Raw genomic sequence first — 23,060 nt, 5'->3', positions numbered from 1 at the left:
GAATGCGAGTCCACTGTGCTAGCCACTGCGCCACCTCGCTCCGTTTCAATGCAGTCCTTCAAAGAAAACTTCTATCTCTTACAAGGGAACCTCCTCATCGCACCCCCCCTCCGATTTAGTTATAAGTTGGCACAGTGGATAGGCCTTGAAAAACTGAACACATACCAATCGAGAAAACAGGAAGAAATTGTGTGGAACTATGAAAAAATATGCAAAATATACAAACTTAGTAGTCCATGTGCAAGATAAGAACGTCAAGAATAGTGTAAGATCAGGAGCGCCGTGATCAGGTGGTTAGCGTGAGCAGCTGCGGAACGAGAGGTCCTTGCTTCAAGTCTTCCCTCGAGTGAAAAGTTTACTTTTTTATTTTCGCAAAGTTATGATCTGTCCGTTCGTTCATTGACGTCTCTGTTCACTGTAATAAGTTTAGTGTCTGTGTTTTGCGACCGCACAGCAAAACCGTACGATTAGTAGACGAAAGGACGTGCCTCTCCAATGGGAACCGAAAACATTTGATCGCAAGGTCATAGGTCAGCCGATTCCTCCACACGTAAACACGTCTGATATATTCTATACGACAATGGTGACGGCATGTGCGTCACATGACAGGAATATATTGTTGACCCACCTAACTTGTACACTTGGCGAATGGGTAAAAAGATTCTTCTACTTTGCCCGATTTAGGTTTTCTTGTGGATGTTATAATCACTCCCAAAAAAGTAATGAAAACATAAGAGTTTGTCAGATAATAACTGTCTGAAAATAAAAAATTAAAATTTACACTCGAGGGAAGACTGGAACCAAGGACCTCTCGTTCAGCAGTTGCTCACACTAACCACGTGACCACGGCGCTTCGGAGCTGACACCTTCCTTGATGCTGCATATGTTGCCATAGGCTACTCAGTTAGTGTATTTTGCTTATTTTTTTCATAGTCCACGCAACTTCTTCCTGTTTTCTCGATTGATTTGTGTTCAAGGCCTATCCACTGTGCCAACTTATAACTAAATCTGAGGGGGGTGCGATGGGGAGGTTCCCTTGTTAGTAGAAACACAAAGTAGGAACAAGCCTTAAATTCTACATATTGATTGCATTATATGGGGTTCGTTTTACGAATAGCAATAGAGGAACGTACATTCACATGACCAGCAATTCGGTCCTATGTTTGTAGTAGAATCCTGACTTCCGTTCGTTTGTTAATATTGTTTACTCTGTAATGCTGTGTTTCGAAAGAAGCTATCGTTCTTTGTATTCCTTATGGTCTTAATGCATTTGTCTAAAAATAAACGCAGCCGCAAGTATCTGTACACGGCGTTGCCACAGATTTAAAGCGCGCGCCGCGGCAGGGTCGGTACTAAGTTGTGACACAGCCTGTAGAAGTGCCTTGTGATGTAGCTGGGTTGACAGAGTGCGGACTCTGTCGCTCGCTCTTCAGTTTACCGACAGAATATATTCTTGTTGGCTACCAAATTGTTGTGGAGTTCTTGGGCGATATTGTGCCACTCCTCTCTCAGTTCTTGCACGGTTCGGTGAGGGGGTATTCGTTGAGAAATCCATCTACCAAGAGCATCCCAGGCGTGTACTACGGGGTTTAGGTCTTGGGAGTATGCGGGACATTCCATACGTGTAATATCTTCACTTCCCTGCGTCCAACACATCAGCGGTCATCTGTTTTGTCGTCCGTTAACAGAAAATCGTGAGCTATCACACCCCTAAACGAGTGGAAATGATCCACGGTAATCTCCTTGTTATACCGCTGTACTGTAAGAGTACCTCGTGCGAAGATATAGAGCAGCGTTCAGTCATTGTGCATAATGCCTGCCCACACAAAAAGCCTAGACCATACTGATGAAGTTCATAAACACTTGCCGCGCGGGGTAGCCGCGCGGTCTTGGGCGTCTTGTCACTGTTCACGCGGCTCCCCCCGTCGGAGGTTCGAGTCCTCCCTCGGGCATGGGTGTGTGTGTTGTCCTTAGCGTAAGTTAGATTAAGTAGTGTGTAAGCTTAGGGACCGATGACCTCAGCAGTTTGGTCCCATAGGATCTTACCACAAATTTCCAGTTTCCATAAACATTCTGTAGCGTTTGATGTGCTCCTCTCTATCTTCACACTAACTGGTGTCTAGAATCATTTGCAACAGTGAAGCGGGATTCCTCGGAGAACAACACTCTGGACCATGTCTCTGACCCCAACCAACATGCTCCCTACACGAACGAACTCTTTCTCGACGATATCGTAGTTGAAGTGGGATGCACTTTACAGCATACAAACAATCCTGATTTAATCGCCACGACACGTATGCCGGTAGCAGTTGGAAGGGCTGCAGCGATCCACCTACGAGTAAGACATCTGTTCCTTTTGGCCACTAGTGCTACGCAAAGATCCACTTGCGTTGTGGTGGTCCGTCTACAGCCGGTGGCGTGCTTTGGCATATCATTTACACCTTCAGCGGGTTTTTTTAAATCGCGAGATGACACTTTTGCACACTCCCATTACTGTGGCCATGGCAGCTACGCTTTAATCGGCTTCCAGCCGTCGAAAACATACGCTCATGGAAATTTAAAACTAACGCACACCGTTATGTGCAAGTTTCCAGTGTATTTGGGTGAGCATCTCCTTGATGCACAACTCATTACTAAAAGAAACTACGCTATCTCATAAAGAGTGTCCGGAAACCCATCAGTGGACATTAATATGCGGTGTGTCTACGCTTCGCCGTTATGGCGGCTTCAACTCTGCAGGGAACACTTGCGACGAATGATTTTAATATCTGTGGGAGAATGACAACCAATTACTCCTCAAGAGGCGAATTTTTATTTCTTTTGTGTTAAGTCCTTGTGGGATCAAACACCTGTGGTCATCGGTCCCCAGGCCTACACACTACTTAATCTAACTTAAACTACACTACTGGCCATTAAAATTGCTACACCACGAAGATGACGTGCTACAGACTTGAAATTTAACCGACAGGAAGAAGATGCTGTGATACACAAATGATTAGCTTTTCAGAGCATTCACACAAGGTTGGCGCAGGCGGGAACACCTAAAACATGCTGCCATGAGGAAAGTTTCCAACCGATTTCTCATACACAAACAGCAGCTGACCGTCGTTGCTTGGTGAAACGTTGTGGTGATGCCTCGTGTACGGAGAGGAAATGCGTATCATCACGTTACCGGTCGGATTGTAGCCTATCGCGATTGCGGTTTATCGTATCGCGACATTGCTGCTCGCGTTGGTCAAAATCCAATGACTGTTAGCAGAATATGGAATCGGTGGATTCAGGAGGGTAATACGGAACGCCGTGCTGGATCCCAACGGCCTCGTATCACTAGCACTCGAGATGACAGGCATCTTATCCGCATGGCTGTAACGGATCGTGCAGCCACGTCTCGATCCCTGAGTCATCAGATGGGGACGTTTGCAAGATAACAACCATCTGCACGAACAGTTCGACGACGTTTGCAGCAGCATGGACTATCAGCTCGGAGACCATGGCTGCGGTTACCCTTGACGCTGCATCACAGACAGGAGCGCCTGAGATGATGTACTCAACGACAACCCTGGGTGCACGAATGGCAAAACGTCATTGTTTCGGATGAATCCTGATTCTGTTTATAGCATCATGATGGTCGCATCCATGTTTGGCGACATTGCGGTGAACACACATTGGAAGCGTGTCTTCATCATTGCCATACTGGCGTATCATCCGGCATGATGGTATGGGGTGCCACTGGTTACACGTCTCGGTCACCTCTTGTTCGCATTGACGGTACTTCGAACAGTGGAAGTTACATTTCAGATGTGTTACGACCCGTGGCTCTACCTTTAATTCGATCCCAGCGAAACCCTACATTTAAGCAGGATAATGCACGACCGCATGTTGCAGGTCCTGTATGGGCCTTTCTGGATACAGAAAATGTTCGACTGCTGCCCTGGCCAGCACATTCTCCAGATCTCTCATCAATTGAAAACGTCTGGTCAATGGTGGCCGAGCAACTGGCTCGTCACAATACACCAGTCACTACTCTTGATGAACTGTGGTATCGTGTTGAAGCTGCATGGGCAGCGTTGTTCTGGGTACTGATTTATCAGGATCTATGCACCCAAATTGCGTGAAAATGTAATCACATGTCAGTTCTAGTATAATATATTTGTCCAGTTAATACCCGCTTATCACCTGCATTTCTTCTTGGTGTAGCAATTTGAATGCCCAGTAGTGTAACTTACGCTAAGGGCAATACGCACCAATGCCCGAGGGAGGACTCGAACCTCCAACGGGGGGTGCCTCACGAACCTTGGCAGTGCGCCTGAAACCGCGCAGCTACCACGCGCGGCCAAGAGGCGAAACCAAAGACGATGGTGACGTTGGGCGTTGGAGTCTGGCGCGAGGTCGACGTCCCAGCTCATCTCAAAGGTGGTCCACTGGGTTCAGGTTCGGACTCTGGGCAGCCCAGTCTTTCAGGAATGTTATTGTCCACAAACCGTTGCATCACAGATGCTGCTCTATGACAGGGTGCAGTTATATGCTGATTCAAACAATCATCGTCTCCGAACTGCTCCTCTTTTACAATCAGTACACAGTGCTGTAAAATGTATTCTTGTTCTGCCGCATTTAGTGTTTTCTGAAGCACAATACGGAGACCACATAGTAAACTCTAAAAATACACCCGTACCCTGCTTCGTGCTTATTGTTGACACAACACATGACAGATAAGGTTCTCCACGCTTTCGCCAATCTCAAACCCTTCCCTATACATGTCACGATTACCGTCTCGAGCTGTCCATAAAATTCGTTGTTTAACAGAGAGTATCAGTCGACCGACAATCATCATGCTCTTAAAATCATTTACAGTATCATATGAAGCGAATATAAAAGCAGTGACGTCAGATAATAAAACCAGTAATTTGTGGCTGTTGTCAAATCGTAATGTACGAGGGTTGTCCGGAAAGTAATACACCTAATTATTTTTTCTCAGCTGAAAGCATTGCTACAATGCGAAACGTTACGTATGTATTATTTGAAGTCTCCTGGGTGAGTGCGCCAAGTTTCCGTCACTTCCGACCGATAGCGTCGCTGCAGGACAGCTTCAAAATGGCGTCTGTAGGTGATGTACGTTACAAGTAACTTGCCGTCATTGAATTTCTCACTACAGAGAAAGAAACTGTGCGGAATATACACAAACGCTTGTGCAAAGACTACGGAGTATCGGCTGTCGACAGAAGTACAACGTCGCTAGCAAGGAGGGTGCAGTGATCAGAATGCGGATCGGTGGACCTTCAATATTTCCAGCGGTCGGGGAGACCATCCATGGCTGCCACACCTGACATGTTGCAGCGAGCTGATGTAGTCATTTGCGAGGACAGATGCATTACGACTCGGCAGTTGGCGCTGTATCTGTCAGTGAGCAAAGGAGGTGTGGATGCAATTATCCACGCTCTTGGATATTCGAAAGTGTGTGCAAGATGGGTCCCGCGGTGTCTAACGGTGGATCACAAATCGCACAGAAAATAACATTTGTCTTGATTTGTTGCAACGTTTTGAGGCTGAGGGGGAGACCTTCTTGTCCTGGATTGTGACAGGTGACGAAACCTGGGTTCACCATTTTGAGCCCGAAACAAAACGACAGTCGGTGGAATGGCGCCATTCCCACTCCCCACAGAAGAAAAAGTTCAAAGCAACTGATTCTGCGCCGGCCGCGATGGTCTCGCGGTTCTAGGCGCGCAGTCCGGAACCGTGCGACTGCTACGGTCGCAGGTTCGAATCCTGCCTCGGGCATGGATGTGTGTGATGTCCTTAGGTTAGTTAGGTTTAAGTAGTTCTAAGTTCTAGGGGACTAATGACCACAGCAGTTGAGTCCCATAGTGCTCAGAGCCATTTGAACCATTTTTGAACTGCTTCTGCCGGTGAGGTCGTGATCACCGTGTTCTGGGGCTGTGAAGGTGTGATTCTCGTTGACGTGATGCCAAGAAGCGGTACCATTAATTCAGAAGCACATGTCAACACATCACCAAAAGTCAAGTCGCGGTTCCGGCGATTTCGGCGCCACGTAAACTCAGGAGATGTTTTTCTTCAACACGATAACGCTCGGCCCCACACAATTCTGAGGACTGCTGAACACATCGCAAAACATGGTTGGACAGTGTTACCCCATCCACCCGACAGCTCTGTCCTAGCCCCCTCGGACTTTCACTAGTTTGGGCCGTTAAAGGATGCCATTAGTGGAAGACACTTTGAGGACGATGAGGAGGTGATTCACACAGTGAAGCACTGTCTCCGCCACCAGGATAAGGATTGGTACCGCCAGGGTATACACGCCCTTGTTTCGCGCTGGAGGAAGGACATAGAACAGGATGAGATTAAGTGGAAAAACGGAATGTGTAGATAAAACACCATTCTTTCGTGTGTCTAATTCCCATTACGTTCAATAAAGAACTTTTGAAGAAAAAAATGCTGTGAATTACTGGGCAACCCTCGTAAATTATCGTCAATGTATAAGCTGTGCCAGGCAGCGCACTCTTTCACGTTATAACAGAAATCGGCATTAACATGCACTTCTAGCAATTTTGTATACTGACCATTTAATTTATTTTACGATGTGACAACGATGACAAATTGAAGGTTTCATTATTTGACGTCAATGTCTTTATATTGGCCTAATATTATGCCCTCAGTGCCTTTAAGAACAGATGATGATCTGTTGGCCGAAAATAGTTGATAAATAAGGAATTTCATCAGTAGATCGAGGAGGTAATCAAGACTTTTTGAAATATTAACGAACGAGCTGGGGGCACCAGCTCACGTCAAACCCTTACATCTGATTGCCACAGCGTGTGGCGCGATTCACCATCCAAATCATTCGTTCCCCGTCATCCACTCTTTGCACCACCTCAAGCGTGACTTAGTGCTGACTACAGAAATGTCTGGCTTGTGAGGAGCTGCTCAAACACTTTACGCCGAGCTTTTCAGCTCCCCACGCTGTGCCACTGTGCTTGCTCTTGCTGGATTGCTGGTAGCATTTCGGAACCACGAATGGTTCCTTCGGCTGATCTGATGCGATTTTTTACAACCACTCTCCTCGATGCTAGACAGTGGCTGTCCGTCTCTACATGAGCTCTCCCTGGTCTTTGTTTACCTGTGATTGTGCATTCGCGTTTCTGCTTTACAGCGACATCACTAAAAGCCGACTTGGGCAGCTTCAATAGATTTTAATAGTTCCTGATGGATTTTTTAATCAGATGATATCAAATGACTGTTTCACGTACACTTTCTTCCGTCCACATGTCCTGTCCACGTCTATTTGAATTTCATTACCACCCTAATTAAGTCTAGCACTTTCGTCTGTTCTCTGATCGATTTGTTTGTCTTCCAGTCTTTTCTAGTGTCTCCTACAGTACATCTCACCATTCCCCACTTTGCAAACCTGTTGCCAAATGGTTTTGACATCACAAGTGCATGTCTCACTCCAAGAGTCAAAACAGGTCATACACATTCCAGAATGAGATTTTCACTCTTCAGTGGAGTGTGTGCTGATATGAAACTTCCTGGAAGATTAAAACTGTGTGCCAGACTGAGACTCAAACTCGGGATCTTTGCCTTTCGCCGGCAAGTGCTCTACTAGCTGAGCTACCCAAGCACGACTCACCACCCGTCCTCAGAGCTTTAATTCTGCCAGTACGTCGTCTCCTACCTTCCATACTTCACAGAAGCTCTTCTGCGAACCTTGCATAAGCGCACACTCCGCTGCAGAATGAAAATCTCATTTTGGAAACATCCCTCAGGCTGTGGCTAAGCCATGTCTCCCCAATATCCTTTCTTCGAGGTGTGCTAGTTCTGCAAGGTTCGCAGAAGAGCTTCTGTGAAGTTTGGAAGGTAGGAGACGAGGTAGTGGAAGAATTAAAGCTGTAAGGACGGGTCGTGAGTCGTGGTTGGGTAGCTCAGTTGGTAGAGCACTTGCCCGCGAAAGACAAAGATCCCGAGTTCGAGTCTCGGTCCGGCACACAGTTTTAATCTGCCAGGAAGTTTCAGGTCATACACATTGATTAAAAACTCCTTTTGACACATTCGAAGCATAATTTTGAAAACTATATCAAAATCACTGGAACCCAGTTTAGCTCGCCCGTTTGTTTCATTTGCTGTGAGTCCGGAAGTGGAAATCGAAACTGATATATCCACATACCGTCCGATAGAATTCAAGGGAGCAGTGAAATGAAGTTCATTTACGCCACGTTGTTCTCGGAAAGCGTTCGTGGCTCGTAATAGTTGACTTTAAAGTTAGGCAGTGCTCACAAAAAAATTTGTTTATTTGCCAATACACAAAATTTGTGCGAGCATTGAGTGATAACCTTCATAGTCAAATGAAATAAAGTGTTCGTTTCTGACGAAAACCAGCTTGACGCAGGAAAATGACATCTTGAAACGAACTTAAAGCGTAAACGTAAACGTAGGCTTCCACGGCCGTTGTCGCAGTCAATAAAATTCTTCTGGGTTTGTAACCGCATTGTCAACTATAAAATATCGACGTTTCGGCGACTATTGTAGAACGCCTTCCTCAGATTATTTTGCTAACTGCTGAATGGGCGCTACTTTAATTAATTGTGCGGGGTAGCCGCGCGGTCCGTGCGGCTCCCCCTGTCGGAGTTTCGAGTCCTCCTTCGGGCATGGGCGTGTGTGTTGTCAAATGTTCTGAATGTGTGTGAATTTCTAAGGGACCAAACTGCTGAGGTCATCGGTCTCTAGATTTACACACTACTTAAGCTCACTCATTCCAAGAACAACAAATGGTTCAAATGGCTCTGAGCACTATGGGACTCAACGTCTGAGGTCATTAGTCCCCTAGAACTTAGAACTAGTTAAACATAACTAACCTAAGGACATCACACACATCCATGCCCGAGGCAGGATTCGAACCAGCGACCGTAGCGGTCTCGCGGTTCCAGACTGCAGCGCCTAGAACCGCACGGCTACTTCGGCCGGCCCAAGAACAACACACACACACACACACACACACACACACACACACGCACACACCCATACCCGAAGGAAGACTCGAACCTCCGACGGTAGGGGCCGCGCAGTCAGTGACATGGCGCCTCTGTATTAAGTAGTGCGTAAACTTAAGGACCGACGACTTCCGCAGTTTGGTCCCATAAGACCCTACCACAAATTTCCAAATTTAATTACTTATATACTAAGCAGGAGCGCTGTCATTGGATATAAGGGTGAGGAGATAGGGTATTAGGTGTTCTTTTATTGGCCTTTGCATCGCGTAGCCGGCCGGTGTGGCGGAGCGGTTCTAGACGCTTCAGTCTGGAACCGCGCGACCGTTACGGTCGCAGGTTCGAATACTGCCTCGGGCATGGATGCATGTGATGTGCTTAGGTTAGTTAGGTTTAAGTAGTTCTAAGTTCTAGGGGACTGATGACCTCAGATGTTAAGTCGCATAGTGCTCAGAGCCATTTGGACCATTTTTTTTTTTTTTTTTTTTTTTTTTGCATTGCGTCTTGTCATTGGCGGAAATAGGTGTTTTCCATTGGAATTTCCTTTATTGCTTGTCATTGATGGACATCTGCGAATAGGAAACGGAGCGGCGACTGCAGCGTAGCGCTGTTTACCAACTGCCTAGTATCGGCTAGGGCACGTCAGCCACTGTGTACCCTCCGCCGCTGTGGCCTGCCGCGCGCCTGTTGCTTTGCGAGAGCTGTCCTTCCTCAAAGCTGACACTGATGGCAGCCAAGACGCTGGAAGTCGGTACCCGTCTTCTTTATTCATGTTGTCGGATCGCTTGGCTATTTCTACAGCATCTCCAATATTCCTCCTCAAACTAAACGGCTGTTTCGCCAGTAGGCGGGCCTCTCCATCCTGCTCTGTTCCTGATGTTCTGCCACCGCTGATTTGTTGTACTGTTTGAGACGGATACATCTCTCGTGTTCAGATAACATTGTGCTTATTGGACGTCCAGTCTCCCCTACATACACCAGTCCACATCTGCACCCGATTTAATAAACTCCGGCGACAAGAAACTTGTCAGTTGTATCTTTCGTCGGGCCCAGAACGTCTTTTATTTTGTTGTTGCTACGAAAAATAGGCATAATTTTGCCGAGACGTCCAGTGACCCCTTGTACGTATGGTAGCACGACGGTGTTCCGTGCTTAGTTCTGCATTTCCCTGTTGCCCTCCTCCTTTTCCGCCATAGTTTTATGTATCATCCTCAAGTCGTAGCCGTTGGCTCCAGAAATGGACCCGAGGTTCTGTAGTTGAGCTTTGCGATTGTGTTCATAGCTGATCCTGTGGGCCCTCTTAGTAAAAGTTTGCAGGGCCGATTTTTTTTTTGCGTCGGATGATGCTGGGAGGATGCATGCCTGTCCTTGATGGTGGGCTTCCTATAAAGACTGTGTCCAAGCTTCCCGCCAGGCTTACGGTAAACTTCCACGTCGAGAAAAGGCAATATTCCATCCTTTTCTATCTCCATGGTAAAGTGAATTTTGCTGTGGTGCTGGTTAAGATTTTGCTGAAAGGTCTGAAGCTCTTCTTATCCGTGTGGCCAGATAACAAAGGTGTCATCAACGCATCGTAGCCAGCATTCTGGATGTAATAGTGCGGACTGGACTACTGTTTCTTCGAACACTTGCATAAAAATGTCTGCTGCGACAGGCGGTAGAGGGGAACACGTAGCTACACCGTCCGTCTGTTCAAAGAAATCCCCTTTCCACCTGAAACAGGCAGTCGTCAAACAGTGGCGCACTAGCTCGTAGATATCGGATGTCGACCCAAGCACACGAAAGGTTATTTATCTAATACACACAGTCCAGTTACATTAATGTGAGCACCGCCAACATGCAAGAGCCACTCACAGACGGCCGATGGCAGCTCTATCACTAAAGAGTATATAAAGCCTTTCGGGGGGCACCGACAACAGTGCAGTCGTTTTCGTAAGACGCAAACGGAGTGATTTATCTGAGGTCCAAAAGGGAATAATCATCGCCTTTCGGGAGGGTGGAAGCAATTCCGAAACGGCTAGGTTTGTATACGGTTCGCGTGCTGTTGCGTTGAAAGCACACCGTGCATAGCAAAATGACGCGAAGGTTTCAGGTGGTGGAAGAACCACCTACATCTATGGTGGTGGTAGTGGTGAACAGCGGCATACCTCAGGAGCGTCTGCAGCAGTGTCGACCGAATTTTTTATGTACATCACTCGTTGTTTAAATAAGCCCTGCCATCTATAGAAGTGGGTGTGGAGATGAGTAGCTGTGACGTGCAAAAATATTCGGTAAATACCGATATTTGTATCGAATCCATGGTTCTCTGGGTCGCTTGGCTCACTGTTGAAAATCCCGATTAATCTGCATCCCTAATAGCGGGTGTGTGTGGTGTGAGTGGGGATGGGAGAAGACAGTGGCACGTCAACATATGTCTGGGACGACTGAAGCAATTTCTTCCGAAATTTATACAATTATCACTGGAAAAAATTACAGTAACACACGGTGGAGATGACAAGGGGTGGCACAAAAGTATAAGCCAGGAACTCATGGAGCGGCAATTTCAATCAAATATGGTCTATAAGTGACTCATTACATGAACATGTAAACGTTCTGCTTTGCATATCTGCACCTAGTTAGAAATAAAAATGGGTAATGGAAAGCATACCGGGCACGTAGTTTGAGAGATGAAACAGCTCCCCTCTCCCTCACCGTTTTTTATTTTACTCAAGTCGTTTTGGAAACAAAAGACGATAGAACAAAATTGTCTGTTGCAATCCGTAAGGCGTTTCCGCGGCAACAGAGAGCTAGAGACGACTGCGGCGTAAGTATGTGGTGTTACAACTCCGCTAATGATACTGCTTCAAGGTGACTCAAGATCAGCTTGGACAGTTTAAAGTGACTGTTAACAGGAGGGACACTGATTAAAAGCATGGAATTTTACCAGCGGCAATTTCGACGGTGGCATGCGGTTATGGTGTTGACGACCTTTCCGGAGCGGCTGTATTTTCTGTTTGGAGGCATCTTTTCCTGAACGGTGAGTGTTTCGTCTGGAAAGATATACAGCAGAGATAATTAATTCTTATTACTACTACTTCTGAGATATCAGCTGTTTCGAACAAAACCTAGCATAAAGAAATGAATATTTGTTTGTTTGTTCGTCTTCTATGTGTTCCTAAACCATTCATCTGATAGCGATGAAATTTTAATGAATTGTTGAGCGCCCGCCCGCGAAGGTTTCTGAAGAGGTAAGGACCACCTACCCAGCATAGACGTTAGTGTGAAAGATGGGTGACAGAAGATTAACACAGGAACGTCCGAAGCAATATACGGGACTGAATATTTGCATAAATATGTTGTGGGAGTGAGAGGAAGTGACATGTAAAAATATTCCATACCGACCTACATTTGTATAAAATCCACTATTTTCAGAGTCACTAGACTTACTGACGACAGTCACGGTGACATTTCACAACTGGAGAAGGCAGTGGAAATGGGTACCAAGACAGTGGCATGTCATAGTATCTCTGTAATGCCTGAAGGAATTTCTACCAAAACAGGCACACGTATCAGTTGCTATCTAGAGAAGTTTACTGTGATTTACTGAGTAAACTATGATTTACTGAGGATTTAGGGTGGAAAGGCCTGAGATAAATGCATAACTCAGGAACTTGTGGAGCAATTTCAACCAAATCTGGTATATACATGAATCATAAATTTGTATGACAGTGCTGTACAAATAAGATCCCTACTACCACTAGGGCGGGGGGTGACGATAAGGAAGGGTGACATGTAGAAACGTCGGAAAACTACTTGTGGGTATGTCTTTTCTGTGATTAGTTGACTTGAAAAGTTTAAAAATGTGAAGTGCCATTAGCAAGGTTCAATAATGTTCAAATGTCTCTGAGCACTATGGGACTTAACATCAGAGGTCATCAGTCCCCTAGAACCTATAACTACTTAAACCTAACTAACCTAAGGACATCACACACATCCATGCCAGAGGCAGGATTCGAACCTGCGACCGTAGCAGTCGCGCGGCTCCAGACTGATGCGCCTAGAACCGCTTGGCCACCGCAGCCGGCCCATCAGCAAGGCTCAAGGTCTATCGCATCAAGAGTGTGCATTAAATATGGAACTCCACGTTTTCCGCGTGGTCGTAAGTTACATGCCAGCGATTGGGACAGTCGAAAAACTTATTTGTATTTGCAGAAGACCGAAGAGTCAAAAATATAATATGTCACAAAGCACTTGAACAAATTTTTTCAAAATTCATTTAATGCACAAATAATAATAGTTCATATTTTATTTTGTTCACGTAAATGCGTCTGCTTTGTGTACGTGTGCCTATTTAGAACATGAGACATTGCAACCCTTGCCGGCCACAAATAGTGTACGAAGAGGAGGGAGAAAGTATTAGTCTATGACTGAATTGAAAACCTTCAGTGACAGACTAGAATACTTGTGGGAGAGTAGGTAGAAAGTTTATTAATATTAAATAAGATGTTACAAGAAATATACCTGATAAATAAAGCGAAGTGTGTTACGTTGACGTTCTAAGGAGTGTAACATGGCAGTCATGGACAAAGAATAAACGTGACTGTAATTAATCTGAAGGCTTTTATAAAAAGAAAGAGCCTCTACGCAACATATAAAACGAAGATAGCGAGTTTTATGACCACAGTACCTTTATACGGATGTATGATGTGGGGAAAATTAATGGGTTGCAAGTAAATTGATGCCTTTAAAATACGCATATGAATGTTCACGAAGCTGTCACGGGATAGAATGATAACAAATAACAAGATTTGGCCATAATGAAATCGTCAATCTCTTTTGAGACATACGAGGGGTAGTCGTCTTTAATTATTATCTAGAAAAAAAATCAAATGTGACTATTAAACCTGCCGATAGTCTCTCTACTTATTAATCCTTCAAAGCGACATGCTTTTGCCAACGATGAATACCTTGGCGGTGACCTTGGTTCTAGATGTGTGTATTTTGGGTATTCAGGAAACGTTCCACTTCGAAAATTAGCTAGTCATGACTCTGAAAATGCTATGACAGGAGAATACGGGTGGGGACGGCTTGAGGAAGCGGGGCGGGGATGGGGAGGAGGGAGGGGAGAACGGGGGTACGGAGGAGAAGGTACAAAATTTGATAGCCCAAAGAAGCAGCTTGTGCGACCCTGTCGTATTCAGAGTGAGGATGGGCGCTGTTGTGGAATAAAAACTCAACAGGACACCTTCTCGCGACGTTACGTCCCAAAACCCGTAACTTCACCAAGGTATTTCTGTATTATGCTCCCTTGACAGGGCGACCCTTACAAGCACAAACTTTCAACACTACACCACTACCAACATTCAGCATCACCTGCCCGATGGTGGTTGCGTCCCTGTCTTTTTCGGCGATGATCAATCCACGTGTTACCTATCACTGCTTGTTTCGTTCGTGTCTGGGTCACAGTGAAACACGCAGCATTTGTGGGTGGTGTTTAGGCTGTTAAAGAAGTCATCCGAACTGGGCTGGGACAACTAAAACTTTTCCACTGCTGTCTAACATCGACGGGCTGTTTCAGTGGGCTCGAGCATTCGTGGAACCCAGCGGGAGGATAGCTTTTTTGTCCTCAAAACGTCGTCACTCGGACTTCCTTTACCATAGTGGAAGCGTATTCCCCACCTAGGCAGCTGTGTCATATGATGGTGCAGTCTTGACGTGCACTTCCACCATCATGATCGTTGCTTTGTTCCTCATTAAATACAGGAAACGACCAATTGAACGTTGCTCCACTTTTTCTTTGGGCTTCGCCATCTTGTTGCGACTAGCAGTGTGCTACAGAGGTGGCGTGGGAATTTAATGTGTACCAGCACTGCAGTCAAGAGCGTGCAAACAAACTCAGTTACGTAATAATCTATGCTGAGATAGTGGAAGTGCGCCACGCGGGATTAGCCTAGTGGTCTAGGGCGCTGCAGTCATGGGCTGTGCGGCTGATCCCGGCGGAGGTTCGAGTCCTCCCTCGGGCATGTGTGTGTGTGTGTGTGTGTGTGTGTGTTTGTCCTTAGGACAATTTAGGTAGTGTGTAAGCTTAGGGGCTGATGACCTTAGCAGTTAAGTCTCATAAGATTTCACACATTTGAACATTTGAGTGGAAGTGCACCCCAACAAGGCACCACCATGTGACACGAATGGCTAATTGGTGCACATGAGTTCACTGTGGTGAAACAAGCCTGAGTAACGATATTTTAAACATGAGGTTGCCTGAGGCATATCATGAGGCTGAAAAGCCGCAGCGGAAGAATATAACCCTCGAAAGACATGAATGTTGAAGAGGGAAACAAAGACAGACCTAGCTAGAAGACAATAGGCGGATGTCCATGGAGGAAAACGTAGCGTCCAGACAAATACCACGTCGTCTGGAGTCGAAAACGGTTTCGTTACTTACCAACGAAGTCCGTTATTTGGTTTCAGTACTGGAAGCGTCCAGCTGTGGAGTCCACATCTTAAATTACGAAACTTTTAGTACAGTCATCCATTGATGCAAGAATTGTTGACGACCTACAGCCTTCAAACAAATTGGTGTCTCATGCAATTCTCCGATGCCTGTCACTCTCAAAAACTTTATCGTTCCTTTGAGTATGACACATCGCTGATGACGGAGACATGCAGTTCTCTACCAAAATTACCTCTAAAAAAAAGAATTACTACTAGTAATTCTCGCTGTCGTCGAGAAATGTGTCTGTCTGATAGAGAATGTCCAAGTCTGTGCTGATGATGATGAGGGAGTGTCGCATTTTATTGTTGGTCTCAGCCTCACCTCCCAAGTCGTCATAACTATCCACATTCTGACAAATCTACAGTCTTAGTTGTTTGGCATACACATTCACATAACAGACCTGAAATATATAAAAACGGCATAAACAGTGATGTGCAGCAGACTGACCTCATAAAGGACTGTAAATATTAGGCAATAAAAACTTCTAAATCGCAAAGTCATCTCGGTTGGTAATTAATCTCGTAACGTTGGACTTGACGCCTGCCCTGTAGTGGTATGTGATCAGCGGATAGAGATTATGCGACTTCATATTTCTATTAATATTCTCATTTCGTTGAGTATCTGATACAAGATGGAACTGAAGAAAATACATAATGCCATATTGTTCTGTGCTGATGCCATTTATCAGAGAACAATTAACGCGCATCATACAAAAATCTGTGAGGAGATTTTTTCAGTAATTAGAGAAGTATGTCGAAGAGTAAACGATGGTGTGAGTGATTATTAAAAGTTGTCAGAGTACCCGAAACAGAAGTACCAGCGATGAGAAGTGCAGTTGCTTAATCAAAATGTGTCCGGGAATATGAATGTATAGAACGCTGACTGACAAAAGCACCACTGTTTGCTCTCGTTCTTTGTTGTATATAAAGAGAAGGGCGAAGAGCTAGGGGTTTCACTCGATGATGTAAACGACATGGGAGGACGCAGGAAAAATAACGTACCATCGGTGATTAGATGTTTAAGAAAATGGCTTTCGAGTACTGGGAACGAAATAATTTGCTTCAGCTAATAAACTTCTCGCCTTCAGACAGCAACTCCATGAAGGCATGCAACAAACGTCAAATTGGTATGAAGTATATTTCATGCTTCCATATGCAAATGCTTATCATTTCAGCGCAGTCGCACAAAGCAGGCAGCAGTAATGCCATTTACATCGTATACACGGTGTCCCAGGAGGAATTCTCAATATTCAGGGTTGTGACAAGGACGATGATCCGAGGTAAAAAAATCCCAGCGAACACGTCTTCTAACATGCACACCTTAGGAGCTATGCTCACACGTTCATCTTCGCTAATGTGAAACACGTGGCCTCTACTTGACGAATGCTCATAGTTCTTAAGGTACGAGCGTTACAATAAATAAATACAGGGAATGGCTAAGATTTTGTCGTTCAAAACAGGTGGAAATTTTAAGATTTAATGTGCAGTCAACATCCGAGTCATTGGAAACAAAGAGAATACTTACTAGATATTTCGACAGCTTACTGGAATGAACTGCTGGTATCTGTGTTTACATCGACAGAACAAAATATATACCAGTGAAGTTGCTGTCACGAATGTATATGGTCAGTCTCTTCAGTCCACAAAGTCGTACTTACTGATAAGTTCTAGTGTGGACATTAGTGTCTTTGCAAAAACTGGTATAATGTCCTCGGAGATAATCCGCAATTGACTGGTGTGAAACAGATTTTTTACTGCCTATATTCATTGCGATGAGGACGGACAATAAAGAATTCATTTAACGTTAGTGGATAACTGACAACAGAATACGTACTAGAATCTTATTTATTGTTCCTCGTTTGCCTGCTTTGAGTGAAAAGTCTCATTTTACGTGTAAATAGTTTCAATGTTGTATGTATATCTTTAGTTTACTAATGAGAAGTGCGAATACGCACAACTGGGCCTTTTGTCTTTGGTCGTAACAACTTTTTCTCAATGGTAACACAATTCTTGTGCAATTATGTTGAAAGAATGAACTGCCAGACCTGTTCTGTAGATGCATTTTGGTCTAATTGTGGGAAACAAGTATTTATAATCGAATTTCTAATGAGATGTTAACAGTCCCAATGTAATTGAGTCCGGCCTTGTAATTTTGGCGATGCGTCACAAAACATCGGTCGGACAATAAGCTAGTCAGATTATGAATGTAACATATATTTCATATATCAGTAAACTCGAAATAAACTGTGAATGTATTGCAGTAAATTATGTTTGATTTCGAAGTAAGCCTATGAAGTGTTTTTTTTTCCGCACACAGTTGTCTTGTAAAGTCACGGCACGTCAAAATTAAAATTATCAGCATCGACTGTTGCCTGTTCAAATCTTATTTTTCCAATCCTGCTTTCAACGACGAAAATTTCTGAAGTCTCACTACGGTGCCAGCGATTCAAGCACACCGAAGTAACGTTTGATAATTGCACTGCTATACTGCAACAGCATATGTAATTTTCTACGCCTCGAGTTAAGCGGTATTCGTTACTCCAGTGCGTTTGAGCTCGCTTTAAGAGCTATGTAGTGCAGTGCGAGTCCCATCGATTTTTGGGCAGATGTAGCGGCCGTCTTTAAGCGAGGTGAGCCCGGGACACAGCCAAGGGCTGTGGATAGAGGCGCAGCCAGGGGCAACGGGCCGCTCACGCAGCCTCCGACCGCCGACGACTCACGACGTCTCTGCAAAAATTCCGCACTACATGCATTTTTTTTAACTTACACTATAGCCGGAAATGGGTTTTACACACGTGTGTATTAACGAGACAAAAGTCGTGGGATAACGATATGCACTGATACAGATGGCGGCAGCATTGCGTGCACAATGTGATAATGGAGAGTACATTGGCAAAACTGTCATTTGTACTCAGGTGGTTCATGTGAAAAAGTCTCCGACGTGATTGTGGCTACACGACGGAAATTAACAGACACTGAACGCGGAATCGCAGCTGGAGATAGACGCTTGGGACATTCCATTTCGGAAATCTTTAGTAACTCAATATTCCGAAATTCACAGTTTCAAGAGTGTGCCGTGAATACCACACTTAGCAATTGCCTCTCACTACGGACACGCAGTGGCCCACGGTCTTCACTTAACGACCGAGACAGCGGCGTTTGCGTAGAGTTGTCAGTGCTAAGAGACAAGCAACATTGCGTGAAATAACAGCAGAAATCAATGTGGGACGTACGACGAACGTATCCGTTAGGATTGTAAGGCGAAATTTGGTATTAATGGGCTACGGAAGCAGATGACTGACGCACACGATATCGCCTGCAACGCCTCTCTCTGCCTCATGCCTATAACTGTTGGGCCCTAGACTACTGGAAAACCGTGGCTTGGTAAGACTGGTTTTGATTTCATCTGGTAAGAGCTGACGGTAGCGTTGGAGTGTGGCGCAGACCCCATGAAGCCGTGGACCCAAGTTGTCAACGAGGCACTGTGCAAGATGGTGGTCGCTCTATAATGGTGTGGGCTGTCTTTATATGGAATAGACTAGATCCTCCGGTCCACCTGAACCGATCCTCGGCTGGAGATGGTAATATTCGGCTACTCGGAGATCATTTGAAGCTATTCATGTACGCAAACATCAATGGAATTTTTATGGATGACAGTACGCAATGAAACTGGGCTACAGTTTTTTGCTGTTGGTTTAAAGAACAATCTCGAGAGAGGTCAGTTCGTGCACTGAATTCTTCAGCGCAAACACTTCCGCAGTTATGGACGGCTATAGGGCAGCATGGCTCAATATATGTGCAGGGGTCTTCCAACGACTTGTTGAGTCCATGCGACATCAAATAGTTCAAATGACTCTGAGCACTATGGGACTTATCATCTGAGGTCATCAGTCCCCTAGAATCTAGAACTACTTAAACCTAACTAACCTAAGGACATCACACATATCCATGCCCGAGGCAGGATTCGAACCTGAGACGGTAGCGGTCGCGCGGTTCCGGACTGAAGCGCCAGGATCGCTCGGCCACAGCGACCGGCCATGCGACATCGAGTTGCTCCATTACGCCAGGCAAAAGAAGCCCCGACATGATATTAGGACGTATCTATGACTTTTGTCACCTCGTTGTAATATCGTATAGTTTTCACTTTCTAACCTGTTCTGGGAGGACTTTTGCGGCTCTCGTTCCCTTACTTTTCGTCACAATAGTCATCACTGAGGGTCTGTCGCGAACAACTAACATTCTTTCCTTCGTGCTGTTACTTGGGGGACGATGTTTTTCCGCTTTCCCTGTATGCGGTATATATCATAGATGTGGTGCCTCTTGAAACGTCAAAAACTTCTGCTACCTTGTACATGTGATGTCGATACTTTCGGACATCTTAGAAAGAATAGACACCACTTTGATCCTGTAGCCACTATGATTCGGGACACGAAGGAATTAAAGATATTGGCTGCCAGGTGGATTTTATTTATACGAGGCGTGTTTTTTAAGTAAGTACTGTTTTGAAATTAAAAAAAGAGACGCTAAGATATCTTAATAATTTTATTTTTACATGAAAGCCTGTACCTTAATCTACGCACTGACGCCATTACAATCTGATTCTTCCTTGTTTACGTTGTGTACTGAGTGTTTAAGATGCTTCCGATAATCGTGAGTCTCGCCGACTGTGAAGTACGGGCTGTTATAAGATTTCTTAGTGTTAAAGCCTAAAAGCGATCGATATTCATCGTGAGATCTGTCCAGTTTACGGAGAAAACATTATGAGTGATGGAATGGTAAGAAAGTGGGTGAGAGCATTTAAAGATGGCCGCACACAATGTGCATGATGAACAACGGAGTTGGCGTCCTTCAGTCGTTAATGAATGTTTGGTGCAGGAAGTGGACAATAAGGTGAGAGAAAACAGACGCTTTACGATTTCCTCCTTGCGGGATGATTTTCCTAATGTTTCTCGAAGTGTTTTGTATGGCATTGTGACCGAGCACTTGAATTACCGAAAATCGTGCGCACGTTGGGTACCGAAAATGTTGACGGATGTGCACAAAACCAAATGTTTAGACAGTGCATTGACTTTACTTGAACGGTACCAAAACGACGGTGATGATTTCTTAATCCAAATTGTTACGGGCGATGAAACATGGGTGGAGTTAAGACAATTGCCTTAATAATGACGGAAATTATGTAGAAAAGTAGATTAAGGTACAGGCTTTCATGTAAAAATAAAATTATTGAGATATCTTAGCACGTCTTTTTTTAATTTCAAAACGGTACTTACTTGAAAAACACGCCTCGTATTATGACGATTAGTGATATTAATGCGGAAAGTTGTAAATTTGTGCTGGACCAGGATTTGAACCTGGGTCTTCTGGTTACTAGGCAAATCTGTTGACCATCTGGACACAGGGTTCACCACAAACTCATAGACTACCCTATTACGCCCCTGTCAGACTCAAATTCTCAACTTATACCACACATCAGTGATGTAGCACCCTTGCTTGTTAGCCTCATTACTCGAGGCGTCTCGCCAATTCCCGTAAGAGTTCGGGTTTGGCGTGCGTCTGCACCGAAGGAATCATTGAACAACATCACCGTAATTGTAAATGTGGTGTCTGTTCTTTTGAACATGTCCGAAAGAACAGACACCATTTTGATTCTGCAGCCACCCTGATTCAAGCCACAAGAGAATTGTAGACAATAGCTGCCAGTGGACACTGATTTATATATCAATGAGACTAGTCGAAAATTTGTGCCAGACTGGAATGCGAACCCAGTTCTCCTGCTCCTAGACAGATGTGCTGACCGCTACGCCATCCACACACAGTAGTCACCATAACCTCACGGACTACCCTAGCACGCCTCCCATTAGATCCAACTCTTCGAGGAATCAGTGAGATGCCACGAGTAATGAGACTAATGGGCAAGGGGCACTACATAGGTGATGTATGGTATAAGCTGAGAACTTGACGGGATGTGTGCTAGATGGTAACCACTGTGTGCGGATGACGCAGTAATCAGCACATCTTTCTAGTGAGCAGGAGACCTGGGTTTGCATCCTGATCCAGCACAAATTTTAAACTTGCGCCATTGTTACAGATCAATGCCCACTCGCAGCTCAAGTCTTTAATTCCTCTATGTCTTTCCACTACCCTGGTTACGGAAGCAACCATGTACGAACAACAACAATTTGGCCACGTTGCACTGCACTGAGCTCTGGGATAATGCTCTCACGCCACACAGAGCACTATACTGACCTCGATTGACACTTTGAAACGTATTTAGGGAGGTACACAGCTCCAGTTCGTGGTCGAATACAGCAGCGCAATCTCCAGGCTAGGCTAGCACCTGCATGTATGTTCAAGCATCAACTATCGCTGTGTTTCCATATTTTTGTCCAGCTCCTGTACATCTCATTACAATTCTTCTGATGAGTCACATCCTGGCCTCTGCTTCTTCTACAACTAGTTTCATGTGGTCCTTTCTCTTCAGGTCGTCGTTGAGTCTTTCCACATATCTAGAAAGGAACAGAAATAGGCTTCCGCGGGTGGTGTTGTGATAATTAAAATTCTTATGGGTGTTGTACCGAGTTATTGTATAAAATACTTTCACTATAAACTTAAAACTAACATTGCTACCATTTCGCAAAGGCCTTCGGATCCTGCCTCGGGCATGGATGTGTGTGATGTCCTTAGGTTAGTTAGGTTTAAGTAGTTCTAAGTCTAGGGGAATGATGACCTCAGATGTTAAGTCCCATAGTGCTTAGAGTCATTTGAACCATTTTTTTTAGTCTCCTGAGTGAGCACGCCTAGTTTCCGTCACGTCCGACAGGCAGCGTAACTGCAGGACAGATTCAAAATGGCGTCTGTAGGTGATGTACGGTACAAGCAACGTACCGTCGTTGACTTTCTCACTGCAGAGAAAAACCCGTGGGGAATATTCACAAACGCTTGTGCAAAGTGTATGGAGCATCTGCTCTCGACAGAAGTACAGTTAGTCGCTGGGCACGGAGGATGAGGTCATCAGAAGGCGGTTCGGCGGAGCTCCACGATTTGGAGCGGGGAGACCATCCACGGCTGTCACACCTGACAACCTTGACCTAGCCCCTCAGACTTCCACTTGTTTGCGCCATTAAAGGATGCCATTCGTGGAAGACATTTTAAGGGCGAGGAGGAGGTGATTCATACAATGAAGCACTGGCTCCGCCACCAGGACAAAGACTGATACCGACAGGGCATACACGCCCTTGTTTCGCGCTGGAGGAAGGCCATATAACGGGATGGAGATTACGTGGAAAAATAGTGCAGATAAAACACCTTTCTTTCGTATGTGTAATTCTCTATACGTTCAATAAAGAAATGTTGAAGAAAAATATGTGGTGTATTACTTTCTGGGCAACCCTCGTAATTGGAAGCCTGGCAAACTTTAGTTTGTCGAGGGGCGGTCTTACTCCCGAAATACTGCAGAAAATTTGTTGAGACCGGACCTCGGCCTGAGTGCAGGCTCGCCTCAGATCGAGTGTAACGAGTGGAGTGAGCCAAGGTGGGACGCCCGTGGCTCCCATGCAGCTTCAGAAATGAGAGCTGCTGCCACCTCGCGAA

At 45.1% G+C, this 23,060-nt stretch overlaps 1 protein-coding gene across 1 annotated transcript in view; it reads right to left on the bottom strand.

Annotated features, from left to right (window-relative positions):
* LOC124595843 (glutathione S-transferase-like) overlaps nt 1-23,060 on the bottom strand; it is a 331,038-nt gene that overhangs the window by 258,101 nt on the left and 49,877 nt on the right. The gene's annotated exons all lie outside the window — the stretch shown is intronic.

The sequence above is a fragment of the Schistocerca americana genome, chromosome 2, assembly GCF_021461395.2.
Source record: "Schistocerca americana isolate TAMUIC-IGC-003095 chromosome 2, iqSchAmer2.1, whole genome shotgun sequence".
NCBI lineage: Eukaryota > Metazoa > Arthropoda > Insecta > Orthoptera > Acrididae > Schistocerca > Schistocerca americana.
Note: the sequence above shows the minus strand (reverse complement) of the source record. Positions and strands in the feature narration are given on the sequence as shown.